The sequence below is a fragment of the Bufo gargarizans genome, unplaced genomic scaffold, assembly GCF_014858855.1.
Source record: "Bufo gargarizans isolate SCDJY-AF-19 unplaced genomic scaffold, ASM1485885v1 original_scaffold_1790_pilon, whole genome shotgun sequence".
NCBI classification, from domain to species: domain Eukaryota; kingdom Metazoa; phylum Chordata; class Amphibia; order Anura; family Bufonidae; genus Bufo; species Bufo gargarizans.
The window spans coordinates 184,532-199,663 of NW_025334517.1; the positions used below are offsets into that span (position 1 = coordinate 184,532).

Here is a 15,132-nt window from a genome sequence, read left to right on the forward strand (position 1 = left end):
TCCTGCACCCCTTGGTTACGACCTGCCTGCTCTCTCCTGCACCCCTTGGTTACGACCTGCCTGCTCTCTCCTGCACCCTGCACCCCTTGGTTATGACCTGCCTGCTCTCTCCTGCACCCCTTGGTTATGACCTGCCTGCTCTCTCCTGCACCCCTTGGTTATGACCTGCCTGCTCTCTCCTGCACCCCTTGGTTATGACCTGCCTGCTCTCTCCTGCACCCCTTGGTTATGACCTGCCTGCTCTCTCCTGCACCCCTTGGTTATGACCTGCCTGCTCTCTCCTGAACCCATTGGTTATGACCTGCCTGCTCTCGACTGCACCCCTTGGTTATAACCTGCCTGCTCTCTCCTGCTGCTGATTGTGCTCAGTGTCTCTGCTCTCTGAAATGCATCCTCTTGTTCCTAGGACTTACTGTGGTCCGGACTTCCCTGCTCTGAACCTCCTGTCTGCTGATTCCACAGACCGTGAGTACGCTGGCAATAATGGAGACAGTAATGCTGATGTCACCAATCCGGACCATCTCCTGAACCATCCTTCAAGCCACGAGGAAAAGGGTTCATCACATCCTGAGTTCTCGGCCAATTCTTGGGATAGCGCTGTCAGTCCTTCCAGGGCCTTGGTGATGTTGCCGTCAGGTGCTGGATTAATAAAGGTACAGAAGTGTCCTCTATCATTTTGCAGACCCCTCCGTTCTCAGCCAATAACATATCAAGGGCCATTCTGTTTCACCATAAGGGCGGTGAGGCCTCGCTGTTCTGTAATTTATTTTATTGTATCTCTGAAGCAATTAACAAACCTCTGCTGATTGTAATAGATGTAATTAATCCAATCTACATGTGCATTGTTCTTGTAGATTGTTACCCACCATATGATAGACTCCCACCCTGCTGTGATCTGATTTCTTGCTTTGAACTCACTGAGCTCTCCACGAGGAATCTCATCTATATATACAGTACAGACCAAAAGTTTGGACACACCTTTTCATTCAGAGTTTTCTTTATTTTCATGACTATGAAAATTGTAGATTCCCACTGAAGGCATCAAAACTATGAATTATCACATGTGGAATTATATACATAACAAAAAAGTGTGAAACAACTGAAAATATGTCATATTCTAGGTTCTTCACAGTAGCCACCTTTTGCTTTGATTACTGCTTTGCACACTCTTGGCATTCTCTTGATGAGCTTCAAGAGGTGGTCACCTGAAATGGTCTTCACTTCACAGGTGTGCCCTGTCAGGTTTAATAAGTGAGATTTCTTGCCTTATAAATGGGGTTGGGACCATCAGTTGCGTTGTGGAGAAGTCAGGTGGATACACAGCTGATAGTCCTACTGAATAGACTGTTAGAATTTGTATTATGGCAAGAAAAAAGCAGCTAAGTAAAGAAAAACGAGTGGCCATCATTACTTTAAGAAATGAAGGTCAGTCAGTCCAAAAAATTGGGAAAACTTTGAAAGTGTCCCCAAGTGCAGTCACAAAAACCATCAAGCGCTACAAAGAAACTGGCTCACATGCGGACCGCCCCAGGAAAGGAAGACCAAGAGTCACCTCTGCTGCGGAGGATAAGTTCATCCGAGTCACCAGCCTCAGAAATCGCAGGTTAACAGCAGCTCAGATTAGAGACCAGGTCAATGCCACCCAGAGTTCTAGCAGCAGACACATCTCTAGAACAACTGCTAAGAGGAGACTGTGTGAATCAGGCCTTCATGGTAGAATATCTGCTAGGAAACCACTGCTAAGGACAGGCAACAAGCAGAAGAGACTTGTTTGGGCTAAAGAACACAAGGAATGGACATTAGACCAGTGGAAATCTGTGCTTTGGTCTGAGGAGTCCAAATTTGAGATCTTTGGTTCCAACCACCGTGTTTTTGTGCGACGCAGAAAAGGTGAACGGATGGACTCTACATGCCTGGTTCCCACCGTGAAGCATGGAGGAGGAGGTGTGATGGTGTGGGGGTGCTTTGCTGGTGACACTGTTGGGGATTTATTCAGAATTGAAGGCATACTGAACCAGCATGGCTACCACAGCATCTTGCAGCAGCATGCTATTCCATCCGGTTTGCGTTTAGTTGGACCATCATTTATTTTTCAACAGGACAATGACCCCAAACACACCTCCAGGCTGTGTAAGGGCTATTTGACCATGAAGGAGAGTGATGGGGTGCTGCGCCAGATGACCAGGCCTCCACAGTCACCGGACCTGAACCCAATCGAGATGGTTTGGGGAGAGCTGGACCGCAGAGTGAAGGCAAAAGGGCCAACAAGTGCTAAGCATCTCTGGGAACTCCTTCAAGACTGTTGGAAGACCATTTCAGGTGACTACCTCTTGAAGCTCATCAAGAGAATGCCAAGAGTGTGCAAAGCAGTAATCAAAGCAAAAGGTGGCTACTGTGAAGAACCTAGAATATGACATATTTTCAGTTGTTTCACACTTTTTTGTTATGTATATAATTCCACATGTGTTAATTCATAGTTTTGATGCCTTCCGTGTAAATCTACAATTGTCATAGTCATGAAAATAAAGAAAACTATTTGAATGAGAAGGTGTGCCCAAACTTTTGGTCTGTACTGTATGTCATGTACAATGTTTCCCCAGAGTAAGAGGAGCAGAGTCGATAGCGAATATGGGGATAGATATAGATAAAGAACTAAAAGAAAAACCCAAAATCCGAGCGAATCGGGCATCCACCAAATTAACTCCAGCTCGACTGTATAAGAAAACAGAAATCGTCTACGTTTTATTACCCAAGACTACCATAGCTGGCAAAACAAACCGAGACGTTCTTATGGAGGAGATGTATACACCTAGGGTGTCATCCTCTGCACCACCTGGGGTCAGTAGTTCCGGAGGTTGTTTCTTTTTGGGTAAGGATGGACAAGCTCCAATGAAATGACCCCTCCGACCACAGAAGAAACAAACCCCAGATTTACGATGAGCCCCAGGAGGACCAACCTGATGAGCGGCTCCCCCTAGTTGCATAGGTTCGGCTGAGTCAGAACAAACTGACTCCTGCCTGACAAAAGTCTCTGGAGGACAAGAACTCCTCAGCCTATCCCTAAGGCATCTATCAATTCTTATAGATAGGGACATAGTGGCCCCAGGGGATATAGGAGTCTCATACAGCGCAAGCGTGTCTTTTACTTTGTCTGACAACCCCTGGCAAAACGGACTCCTGAGAGCCGAGTCATTCCACCGAGTATCCGTGGCCCACCTTTGAAACTCTGAACAATAATTCTCTGCTGACCGATCTCCCTGCTGAAGCCGCAGTAATCTGGACTCAGCTAGGGAGACATGGTCAAGGTCATCATATATGAGACCCAGGGCCTCCAAAAACTCAACTACCGACCGGAGGGCCAGGGTACCTGCTGGTAACTAAAACAATCCCCACCCGCTCTTCCTTATTACCAGAGGAATTTGGGCGCAGCCTGAAATATAATTCACAGGCTTCTCGGAACACCACAAATTTGTCTCTCCCTCCAGAAAATCTGTCTGGGAGAGCAACCTTAGGTTCAGGATTGACCTGGTTACCCCTAGTACCAACTGGGCTCGAGGTCCGCTGCAGCTGAAGGACCGATGCCCTCAATTCTGTCACTTCAAGAGACAGACCTTGCAACTGCTTTGCCAAAGCAGCAATAGGATCCATAGTGGATCTTAAAAAAATATATAAGGCCAGATATAATATCACGTCTGATATGGCAGGTAACAGACGTGCGGTGCAGAGAAAAGGTGCAGGGAAAGAGGAGTACCCTACCACTAGGGAGAGGACGTAGTGGTGACCGCTTACCCACCTGGCACCGACACCTGGCTGCCCTGACGTCCCCAGGCGGGCAGCTCACTTGTACACCGATCACGTGCCTCGTCCCTGGCTTACCCTGAAAGAAGCCCTAGGTAGTGAGTAGGACGGTGGGAGCAGTAGTCCTCACCACTGACATCTTGGGGAACAATAGGGAAAAGACAAACAACACAAACACCACAAACAATAGCTGAAGCGAGACAACAAACAGGAGACAACAACAGGAGACAACAAACAGGAGACAACAAACAGGCTATTAGACGACCTCTATCATTTATGCCCTATGAGCTCCTGATGAACGGCCCGTCACAGGGCTATAAGAGACACGTAAAGCAGGGGGTATGATTATTAGCCAGACTTAAAGCATAGTGGTAGCAAGGGTCCCGTGAGATCATGGAATCTAATAGAGTACATGGGTCTCACCTGATGCTTTAGGGACGCTAGCTATCTAATAATGGGGCGAAAGCACTAGTACTGGACACAATTAGAGTCCCAACTTGATCACTGTTACCGCATTAGCGGTGTGGTTTTGTTACTGTGGATCAGCTCGGGCTCACTGGACATAGAACAAATAGCCATCTGACTGTCCACTTAAACTGTGAGGGTTGGAGAATTTTCTGCCGCCCCATTTGACACACACTCACCAGAGCCTTTTATATTTATTTCTATCAGGGACTAATAGATTTTAGCCAGCAATATAAACTAGAAAATTTCTGGGGAAATTGTGTGAAGTGTTCTTACCTCCACCAGTAGTCTACAACTGGAGTGGGGGGAGTAACTGGGTGGAGTGGCTGGAGTAACTGTGGAAAGGTTGGACCATGCAGAGTAACTTTATGGAGTGGGCAGAGTAACAGTGAGGAGGGTTTGGAGTGAGTAAAGATAGTAAACATTACACTAACCAATTGATTGATCAAATTTAAAAAGTGCACATGGCAAGCTAGATAGAGTGAGGAATGCATTTCAACTTTTATTTATTTATATAGCACACTTAATTGCAATGTTGTTGCCCAAAGTGCTTCACAGTTACATTAAAACATACATTTATAAAAACATTAGCAGCCGATTTGTGTAGGTTGTCTTGAAAATGAGGGAGTGGCAGCAGTTTAGAAATCATGTCCTGATTTTTCAGCTCACACTCTAGCTTTCGTCACTCTGCTGGCTGCTCACACTCCTGGGTTCCTATGGCAACTCACCCTACAGCCAGGGCAGAGAAGAGCGGTTAAAAACAAACTGCTCCAACTTGCTCACTTCACTGCCGGTTGCCATCTTCAAACAGTTGTAGTTTATAAATCCTACAGCAAAGAGCTTTATATTGTGAGAATCACAAGGCCCAGACCTACATTTTGATGCACAGTATGTCTCTGAAATCTTAAAAATGAAGGCACAGTTGCAGTTTAGAAATTGCCATTCACATTAGAAGGGGCTAGAGTGTAGCTTCAATGAATGGCAATGGGCGGCGCGAGTTGCAAACAAATGGTCATATTGTGAAAATGATCAGGACTATGGCTTAGCCGTGGACATGTTTAGTGGCAGCAGGGATAGCTGGACGCTATAAGATTTGTGTAGGTGGCTTGAAAATGAGGGAGTTCTGGCCGTTTAGAAATCATGTCTTGATTTTTCAGCTCCCACTCTAGATTTGAACATTCCGCCATTCATTCCTATGGGACCAATTTCAGCACAAAAACGCAGATATTTCGTGAACCATTTGGAAAAACGTTCTACAAAGTAATAGCACACCAATCGGGAACAATCCGCACGTTTCAGTATATTACTGTTTATGTAGTGTAAAAACCGTGGAAGGAGTTAGGGTGGTAAATTTGGCTATAATAGTAAGAATATATATGTGAGATAACAGTCAGTGGTCTTTCCATGCAAGAACAATTAATACAGTTTTGTTGTTTTTGCTTTTTAAACTGTCAATTCCATTCAGTGAGTTACCCTGAAATAAGCCCTAGGTAGTAAGTAGGACGGTGGGAGTAGTAGTCCTCACCACCTAGGGGAACAACAGGGAAAGGACGAACACAAACACCACAAACAATCCCCGAAGGGAGATCCAACAGCTCCACAGCAACAGTTGTCCCGACTCCACCAGAGGTCAGAATATAAGATCTGGAAGGAAGGTCTATATCTGGGAACAAGGGAAGCAGAAAGGGAGACTATATAGTAGCTGGGGGCGGCTGACAGAGGACAGCTGAAAGGAAAAGCTACAGATTCCTAAATGGGACAAAAAGGATCCCAAACCAAAGCAGGAAAACCTGGACTGGAAATATTCCCACCACTAGGTCATGGAGCGATCCCTTGAAACCGAGCAAGTAGCCACCTGCTGCGACCTTCTGACCCCAGGCACAACAGGGTCAGCAATAGGTTGTGACACTAATATAATGCCCCAGAGTGGTATTAAAACGTCTGCCCCACGCTACTGTCTTTACTGGTTAACCTCATGTCATCATTGTAACTGTTTATGTTCATGTGTAATGTGCCTGTGCCTGGTTTACCAGCAGGTGGCAGCAAAGGCGGCAGAGCTACAGGTTCATAGAATGGAGCTTTCCATTCCATTCTAAACCCCCTCTGTGGAGGAGTGGGCGAGTCCGACTCCCTGCAGGAAGGGTGGGTCCAAGTTTAGTTGCAGTCCAGCTTACCCCCAGCTAGGGGAAGGAAGAAAGTGCTGAGCACGTCTCTGCTGGACGTGGTCAGGCCAAGCTAAGTCAAGCCAGCCAGAGCACCTTCAGCTCTGCTGGATATGGAGGCCACAGTTTGGAGCCTCATGAGTTAGGAGGAGAGTTCCCTGGCCTAATTTAGAGACAGACTACAAAAAGTTGCAGCAAAAAGAAGAAGCCAAGTTACCAAGTCAGCCTGTCAGTACAGCAGGTCAGAAAGCAACTGATGTAGCAGAGTTGAGTTTGCCTGCCAGAGTTTTAATGCTAAAGCCTGCTGAGACCAAGACAAAGTTTGAAGACTGTTTTTGATGAAAGTTTGCCAAAGTAAAGCTGCTATTAAACTGTATACCAGGTCTGGACTCCAGTTACTTCTTTCATCCCTCACTTACTACCCCATATTTGTCTGCTTCCGAGCCAACGCCTGTATCCAGGTAGGAGCACCGGGACACTTGCACTCAACATAAAGGGACATTTTAGACATCCCTATACCACACGGCCATTCCTACACCTGGGTACCAACCCTCTAATAGGGCCCCAGGGGGTGTCCTGCTGCAACTGGCGTCACAAACAGGATTTATTTGTGTGTCCTTATACTACAAAGCCTACAGATTACTGCTGAACGAGACGGACATGTGTGTGTGAGCTCCTCTCCACGCAACTCTGCAAATTAGTTTATTCCGTGGCTCCACAAGCCATATAATGGTGAAAATAGGAAGAGATAAGGCGTGAGGCAGGGATGATCAACATAGGCAAGACCGAGGCCCCTCAGATATGGAGAAATACCTTCACAGGAGAACCTCAACTACCTCCGGGAGCGCAAGCAAGATGGCGCCGGAAGAAAGAAGCGAATGGGAGAAAGACTCAGATGCCGGACCAGACAGATCCTCTGTAACTGACTCCGAAGCACTACTCAGCAATTCAACTACAATCTCCCGAAAATTCCTCCAAGGGCCTTATCTGAGGCCCTGGCTCCGGTGATCCAAGACCTGGCTGAAATCAAGCAGGATGTGAAGCACATTGGGCACCGTGTAGAAGCTCTGGAAAACAGCCAAGCAGCCATCCTCTCCTACAGCCGGGCCCTGGGAGAAAACAGTATCTCCCATGCAGACTCTCTCAACACTGCCCTCGCTTTAATCAAAGATCAGGAGTAGGCGCAAGAACATAAGGCTCAGGGGTATCCCTGAAAGCATGCTACACAAGGCCCTACCTGAGGCGCCATCTTTGCTCACCTCCTGGGAGAAGAATGAGTGGCAGAAATCACAGTAGAACGCATTAGCAGATCCCTGAGACCTAAACCCAAAGAAGGAGAACAGCCGAGAAACATGGTTTGGGTCTGCTGAGGTACATAGACACTGCTGCTCTGCTAAATGTTAAAATAATACCCCATATACATGCAAATAATAATAAAGAACAATGTCAGATATTTTGACAAAGCCTTACTTGGAACGTATCCAGAATAGTACAATCCGATAAAGAAAAATACGGCAACTTACAGTTTGGAGACCATGGACCTGGCCAGAGGATAAACGAGAGGTGAAGTCAGGACAGGGGGAAAAAATCCCTAATGTGTCCCTCAATGTACCCCTGCCTACAGGCGGAGCACCCGCCCCGAAAGGCGCAACCCCACCTCTCGTGGCTAAGCTCTCACTGTCGCCTACTTTAACCCTGCCAATGGAATTTCAGGTACTTGTCCCTTCTTAGCTGCTTGTCCCGACGTGTTTCCCCAGTGTCCGTAAAAACTGGTTCATCAGGGGACTGAAGATGAATAATCAGATGTTAAAAGCTTCAATTCTGGTAGTTGCAGGATAAATAATCAAATGTTGCAGGCATCAATTTAGATAGTTGCATATCCGATGTCTATACTCCCGGTACCTGCCTCTACGTCATCCTCTCTGTCTTCCTCTTTGCCGGTCTCATCATCTTCCCCCAATGCTTTTTTAGAAATCAGTGGGGGAACAAGCACATTCCCATATTAACTGAGAGACGGGATACTGGAGCACGTCAGAAGCCCACCGAAGCCAAGTAACATCACTCCCCAATCAAGTGATCAATCTTACTGACAGACCCTTGACTGATCAGGAAGAGAAACTTCTAGCGAGGGGTTTCTCCTTCATTCCCACGACAAAATTTAGTACGTTTGACTGGGTTAAGGATCTTAGTCTTTTTATCAGCAAATTAAAGTGGCACAAGTTCTTTAAAACCCATGAAAAGGATGAATGTACTAAACGTGGTATCTCTTTGCAGGATCTGGAGGGAGTTTGGACACTGAGCTCTCTCCTAACCGAAAATGAGTGCAGTCCTGTATTAGGTCCATTTACGCATCTTAAACCTAAGAGTACTAGAATGCCTTCCCCGCGGGATACTCCAGCCTTAGACCTTTTCAACAAATTAGTGGTATAAACAGTTAGAAAAACTTCAGAGAGTGAATAAAAAAGGGCCTAATAATCTAAGTAAAGACCAGTTGGATGCGTTAAAGAATCTGGAATCTGATAATAACATTGTGTGTAAACCATCTGAAGGTGGTAATGTTGTGATAATGGACCATACCACAATATGTGTCTGAGACTCTTGGATGACAGAACGCGCTATTCTATTCTTCCATCTAATCCAACAGCTGGTTCTCTGATCAACTTGAATCTATCCTTATAGAAGCCTTTGAGAATAATTTGATTTCGAGGGATGAGATGAAATTATGGGACGTCCCATTGTGTCAGGGGTGGGATCTATTACCCACAGCATTAGTACGTATGTTGACAACATTTGATGTCCTTTTGTGTCAGCTTTACCCTCCTACATAAGAGACACGACGGATCTACTACTCAAGATCGATAATATTCATGTAGATGATAATGTCCTGTTAGCTTCTATCGATGTAGAGGCCTTGTACACCAGTATCCCCCACAATTGGGGTATCACAGCTGCGGAATACTTCCTCAGTACACAAAGGACCCAATATAAGGCACATTCTGATTTTGTTATCCCGTCAGTTGAGTTCATACTGACGCATAATTGCTTCATCTTTGGGACACGTTTCTTCCACCAGCTCAGAGGTACGGCGGTGGGTAGCCGTGTGCGCCCAGCTATGCCAATCTTTTCCTGGTGGGAGGACACTATTGTATTCAATGAGCCATGTCGTCAATGGGCCCCTAACATTTTATTTTGGGGGAGATATATTGACAACGTGTTTATCATATGGGATGGCACCAGTGACTTGTTACTTACCTCAATGTCAATACTATAGGTCTCAGATTTACCCATGAGAGTAACAGGGATAGTATTGCCTTTTTGGACATACGTATTACACAACATTAAGGTGAACTGCGCACATATAGGAAACCGACGGCTACGACAGTTATCACCCTGTGAGTTTAAAACGAGGTATCCCCAAGGGACAATATCTTAGAGTTAGAAGAAATGTCTCCTCTTATGAATCATTCCATCATCAGGCGGCCGATATGCGTAAAAGATTTCAAGAACGAGGATACCCAAATCATGTCCTGAGGGAGGCTTTCCAACATTCTAGCAAAACTGATCGCCATTCCTTGTTAGCCGGCAATACTTGAAATAACCAAGATAAAAAATGCTATAATGTCATCAGAATTATTGGCACATATGACTGTGAAAACCAGAAAGTTCGGGGTATCCTGAGAAGATACTGGGATAGTCTCTTGACTGATCCAGACACTAATGATGTTCTCCCCCCGGCACCGGCAATTACATACAGATGTGAACGGTCCTTAAAAGACAGATTGGTACATAGCCAATACCAAAAACCAATAGGAACAACTACATGGCTCAACCCCAAGCTGACGGGCACCTACAAGCGTGGCAGGGACTGGATCTGCTGCCCCTTGTTCACCAGCAACAGCATGGGGATAACATACACCGTACGCGACTTTGCTAACTGCCGAACACCGGGGGTTAGCTACCTGTGTACCTGTAGCTGTCCCCTTAATTATGTCAGTAAAACTAAACGCGAACTCAGGAGACAAGTTGGGGAACATCTAGAGGATGTAAGGAATCGTAGGGATCAACCGATCGCACGGTTGATCCCTACGATTGGGGTGGCTACTGGGACAATAGAATTCTCCGAAAGGAAGCCCAGTGGATCTACCTGTCACGACCATGGTCATGGTCGTGACTCCTGTAACCGCAGGCAGTTGCCTGCAATCTAGGTCTGCTTGTCAATCACAGGTGAGGGCTGTAGTATGTTGCCTCACGTGTGGTTGCTGCTGGCAACATTGTTTATGTGTCAGCATAGCAGCCTGAGCTGTTGCGAGGCAGCTTGCTATGTTGTGCATGCGGTTGCACCTGGCAACCTGTCTATTTAGGTGTGCCTTGTTTCTGTTTCTGTGCACGAGGTTTATTTATGGGTGCACGTCCCCTTTAAGTAGCTTTCTTCCCTTCCCTGGTGTTGGAAGGATTAACTTCCTTCCTAGTGTGTGTGCACTGGGTGTGGCTACATGGGTTATTTAACCTCAGTTGAGACCTGATGTCTGAGGGGTACTCCAGCCTTGTTAGTAAGCTGGAGGCACCTTCCTGGTCTCTAATACCATCTGCCAGTGAGGGCCACCCTTGTGGTCAAAAAATGTTATACACGATGCTTAGTTGATGTTGTTTTCCTTTTCATATTCTATGCACCTATGGATCTGGGTTCCTGTGTGTTTGTGTGTTTGCTGTGTCCATTTATGTTTGGGTGTGGACACTAGCTTGTATTGCACGGGATCCAGTCTGTGTGTCTGTGGCAGGTAGGTGTGGAAGTACTTTTCATCCTCCTGCCATATCCATAGGCTGTTCATGTTCCTATCCCCTTGCAGCTTGGCCACTTTAGACTCCTGTTTCTCCGCGTCCAGGAGGAACGGGCTGTCTACCCAGCTCCTAACTCAGGGATCTGCAGAGGGTGAGTAGGGATCCGAGGTTCCTGAACATGAGCCCTCCTACCTTCAAGGTCGGCTCATGTAGCTAGGAGTCAGGGTCAGATTAGGGAAGCTCTAGGAGGTGACCAGCTCCCTTATTCTGTGGTCCTGGCCAAGTAGAGACCTACCATCTTCTGGCATCGCACGGCTGAGGGTTTTCCCCATCCTCAGCCGTGACACTACCGTCTTAAAACTGTGTATCCCCTGGGACTGAATGAACAGATCTCCTTTAGCTGCTTTATCTAGTCTCCTTCTTTCTCTCTTACTTATAACAACCGCAGTCTATGGTCATCCGCTGACTACAAAGTGTGAGCTTAGATTTATCTGCACACTGTCGAACCGGGATTGGTTCTTTAGACATCATTTCACAGGGACTTATGTCACACTATGTATTAACCTTTGCTTTTTGATTTACCTTAATTCAGTCATTATTGATGCATTAACCACTCCCTCCCCCCCGGGTAACGCAGCCGACACCTTCGCCTCCTCCTAGTTTATCCTCTCACACCCCTGCATGCGTTCCATAGGCAGGAAGTGTCTGGGAGAATAGCGCTCAAGCACTTCCGGTTTTTGAATCACATGTGCGTTCCATACGCATCGCATGCGTTCCAAAGACCGGAAGTTGCGTTCATACCAGCATTTTTGCCGCTATTTGCCGGATTAGGAGGTGGGGTACCATTTTAGGCGCCAGATCCAAGGTATTTAAGACTTTAATACAAGTGCACCTTACCATACCAGGATGTCTTTAATGCAATTGTCATCGTTTTTTGCCTAAGAACATCGGATATGCAACTATCTAAATTGATGCCTGCAACATTTGATTATTTATCCTGCAACTATCAGAATTGAAGCTTTTATCATCTGATTATTCATCTTCGGTCCCCTGATGAACCAATTTTTTCGGACACTGGGGAAACGCGTCGGGTCAAGCAGCTAAGAAGGGACAAGTACCGTAAATTCCATTGGCAGGGTTAAAGTAGGTGACAGTGAGGGCTTATCCACCGAGAGGTGGGGTTGCGCCTTTCGGGGCGGGTGCTCCGCCTGTAGGCAGCGGTACATTGAGGGACACATTAGGGATTTTTCCCCCCTGTCCTGACTTCACCTCTCGTTTATCCTCTGGCCAGGTCCATGGTCTCCAAACTGTAAGTTGACGTATTTTTCTTTATCGGATTGTACTATCCTGGATACGCCCTAAGTAAGGCTTTGTCCAAATATCTGACATTGTTCTTTATTATTATTTACATGTATATGGGGTATTATTTTAACATTTTATGGTAAAAGCTACGTTTTATATGAAAAGTCATTTTTCTCTGTGATATTCCGAATTGTTACTTTTCAAACCCTATAATTACTGCAGTGAAAGTCAGCCAGAGAAATGAGACAAGCTCTCCTTGAGGGGGTGAAGATCCTCTTATTCCAGGACCTAGCACCTCCGACACTGAACGAGAGGAGAATATCCGCCAACGGATCTGCTTCATTCCCAGCACATACCTTCACAACCAACGGCAAAAGATGCGCGGTTCGTGCCCCAGGGAATCTGTGGGCGGTCTGGGAGATCCTGCAGACCCCTCCAATGGACATTCTTACATGGCTGCCGGTGCCGTCCTTAGGTGTATCCTTACCAGAGGAGCTGCCAGAGGGACTTTGCTGGGAGAAAGTTGCCCTGAAGAAGAAAGCACACCCCAGGACCAGAGACACTTGATGGTTGAGTACTAGGGTATATACCATATAGTCTATTAATTGGAGGGGAAGACTGCACCTCCTCCAGGCACATGGTCGGTGAGGGGGGCTGTGGAGCAGAGCGCCTCCTTAGTTCTCAGTTCCATTGTTGTTACATGGTTATAATTATACAACAGGACCCTGGGGTGCAAGTCTTAATATAATTAACACAGGTCACTGTCCACAAGTAAAGAACATAGTTTTGGTTGAAGGTTGCCCTGTGAAACACAGTTGGCATGAATATGCTTCTCCTGTCTCGACATTTTAACCCTTGAAGCGCTGTGGTGCCATTACAGCCCAAACGATTGGCAGATGTTTGCAGAGTCTGTTACTATATGTCAGGCTACAAAAACCTAACCCCCCCCCCCCCCGTATCGGTTCTGGGGAAGGCAATCAATCCCCCAGAGGCTGATCAGTCTTTTATGGCTTCTATTAAGCATCTTCATGCCACCTCATCATATTACTGAGATAGTGGTAATATCAAAAGACATAAGATACTTCAACTGTAATGTCTATACTTTAGTTCCCCTCGTCCCCACCACTGGTGGCACACATTACTCTAGTTTCATGTACACCAGAATGTCCTCAATAAGTGTGTATCATTCAACGTACGCGGTCTAAATACCTCTCAAAAGAGATCACAGGTACTCTGCATTTAAAAAAAATCCGAACAGATATTTGCTTCCTACAAGTGACGCACTTTGAAGAGGGTCGCATTCCCAATATACCCAAATCACTTTTCCACTTATGGTATAATGGCCCTTACATTAAAGCATCCAGAGGAGTGGGCATAGCTATAAACAAAAGAATACCCTTCACCCACATACTCACCCAGTGTCATGGTCTTACCTTCTTGCTGTTCTCCTTCGTTTGACATGTGCTGGCGGCCATCTTGGTTTCTGGGTTTCTTGTAGCCTCCCACCCTGCGGCTTCTCCTTCCCACTGGGAGGAGCTGGATGCCTAGCTCATATATATAGGAGGTCTGTGGCTTCAGTTCCTTGCTTGGTCCTCCTGTGTTCACATGCTTCTAAGACTGCTGCTGCTTCTGGTTCCTGATCCTGGCTTCGTCTGACTACCCTGCTGGTTCCTGATCCAGGCTTCGTCTGACCACCCTACTGGTTCCTGATCCAGGCTTTGTCTGACTACCCTTCTGGTTCCTGACCTCTGGCTTCGCAAGACCCTGCTTCGGTTTAGCCATCCGCTTGGACTTTTGCCTTACAGCTTGATTTTCAATAAAGCCTTCTTATTTCCACTTATCTCTTGTTGTACGTCTGGTTCATGGTTCCATGACATTAGGACCAAGCCATGAATTCTGACGGTACAGGGCCATCCTCGCTACCTACGCTGGTTGCCAGACTTGATCAGCAGGATCACCTGTTGGGTCGGTTCGCTGTGGCGTTGCAAACCCTGCTTGAACGCACGGCTCATTTAGCTTCCGTTGCCGATGGGTCGGTTGTCGCTCCTGGGCCCGCTCCTACTGCCGCTCCGGTTGTTGCGCCAGAGTCTACCCCGACACCTGTTGCTGCGCCTGCGGTGTTTCGGGGTATGACCGGTTCTGCCCCCCTTCCACAGCGCTTTGGGGGAGAGCCAACTCAGTGCCGAGGTTTCCTTAACCAGGTGGGCATTTATTTCGAGTTGCTGCCACATGCCTTTCCTACTGAGAGATCAAAGGTGGGCTTCTTGATCTCGCTGCTCTCAGACAAGGCCTTGGCCTGGGCCAGCCCTTTATGGGAGAACAACAATCCGGTGGTTGCCGAGTTTTCCGGTTTTGTTGCTTCTCTTCGGAAGGTATTCGATGTGCCGGCTCGTGCTGCCTCTGCTGCGAAGGCTCCTTATGTCCATCAGACAGGGTTCACGATCCGTAGCTGAATACGCCATTGAGTTTCGTACCCTGGCAGCAGAGGTGGGCTGGAATAATGAGGCTCTGGTCGCTGCTTTCTCTCATAGTCTCTCGGATGCCTTGAAGGATGAGGTTGCAGCTAAGGACCTACCAGTGGAGCTCGAGTCTCTTATTTCTTTCCTGATTTTGATTGACACCAGAC

General features: G+C 46.8%; 1 protein-coding gene across 2 annotated transcripts in view; it reads left to right on the forward strand.

Annotated features, from left to right (window-relative positions):
* The first annotated feature begins 435 nt into the window (after positions 1-435).
* The window catches only part of LOC122923653 (protein mono-ADP-ribosyltransferase PARP14-like), an 81,695-nt gene continuing 66,998 nt past the window's right edge, over positions 436-15,132 (forward strand). For both annotated transcript variants that reach the window (XM_044274508.1, XM_044274507.1), the window contains exon 1: positions 436-653. The gene's annotated coding sequence lies outside the window, so the exon portion shown is untranslated. The remainder of the gene's footprint in view (positions 654-15,132) is intronic.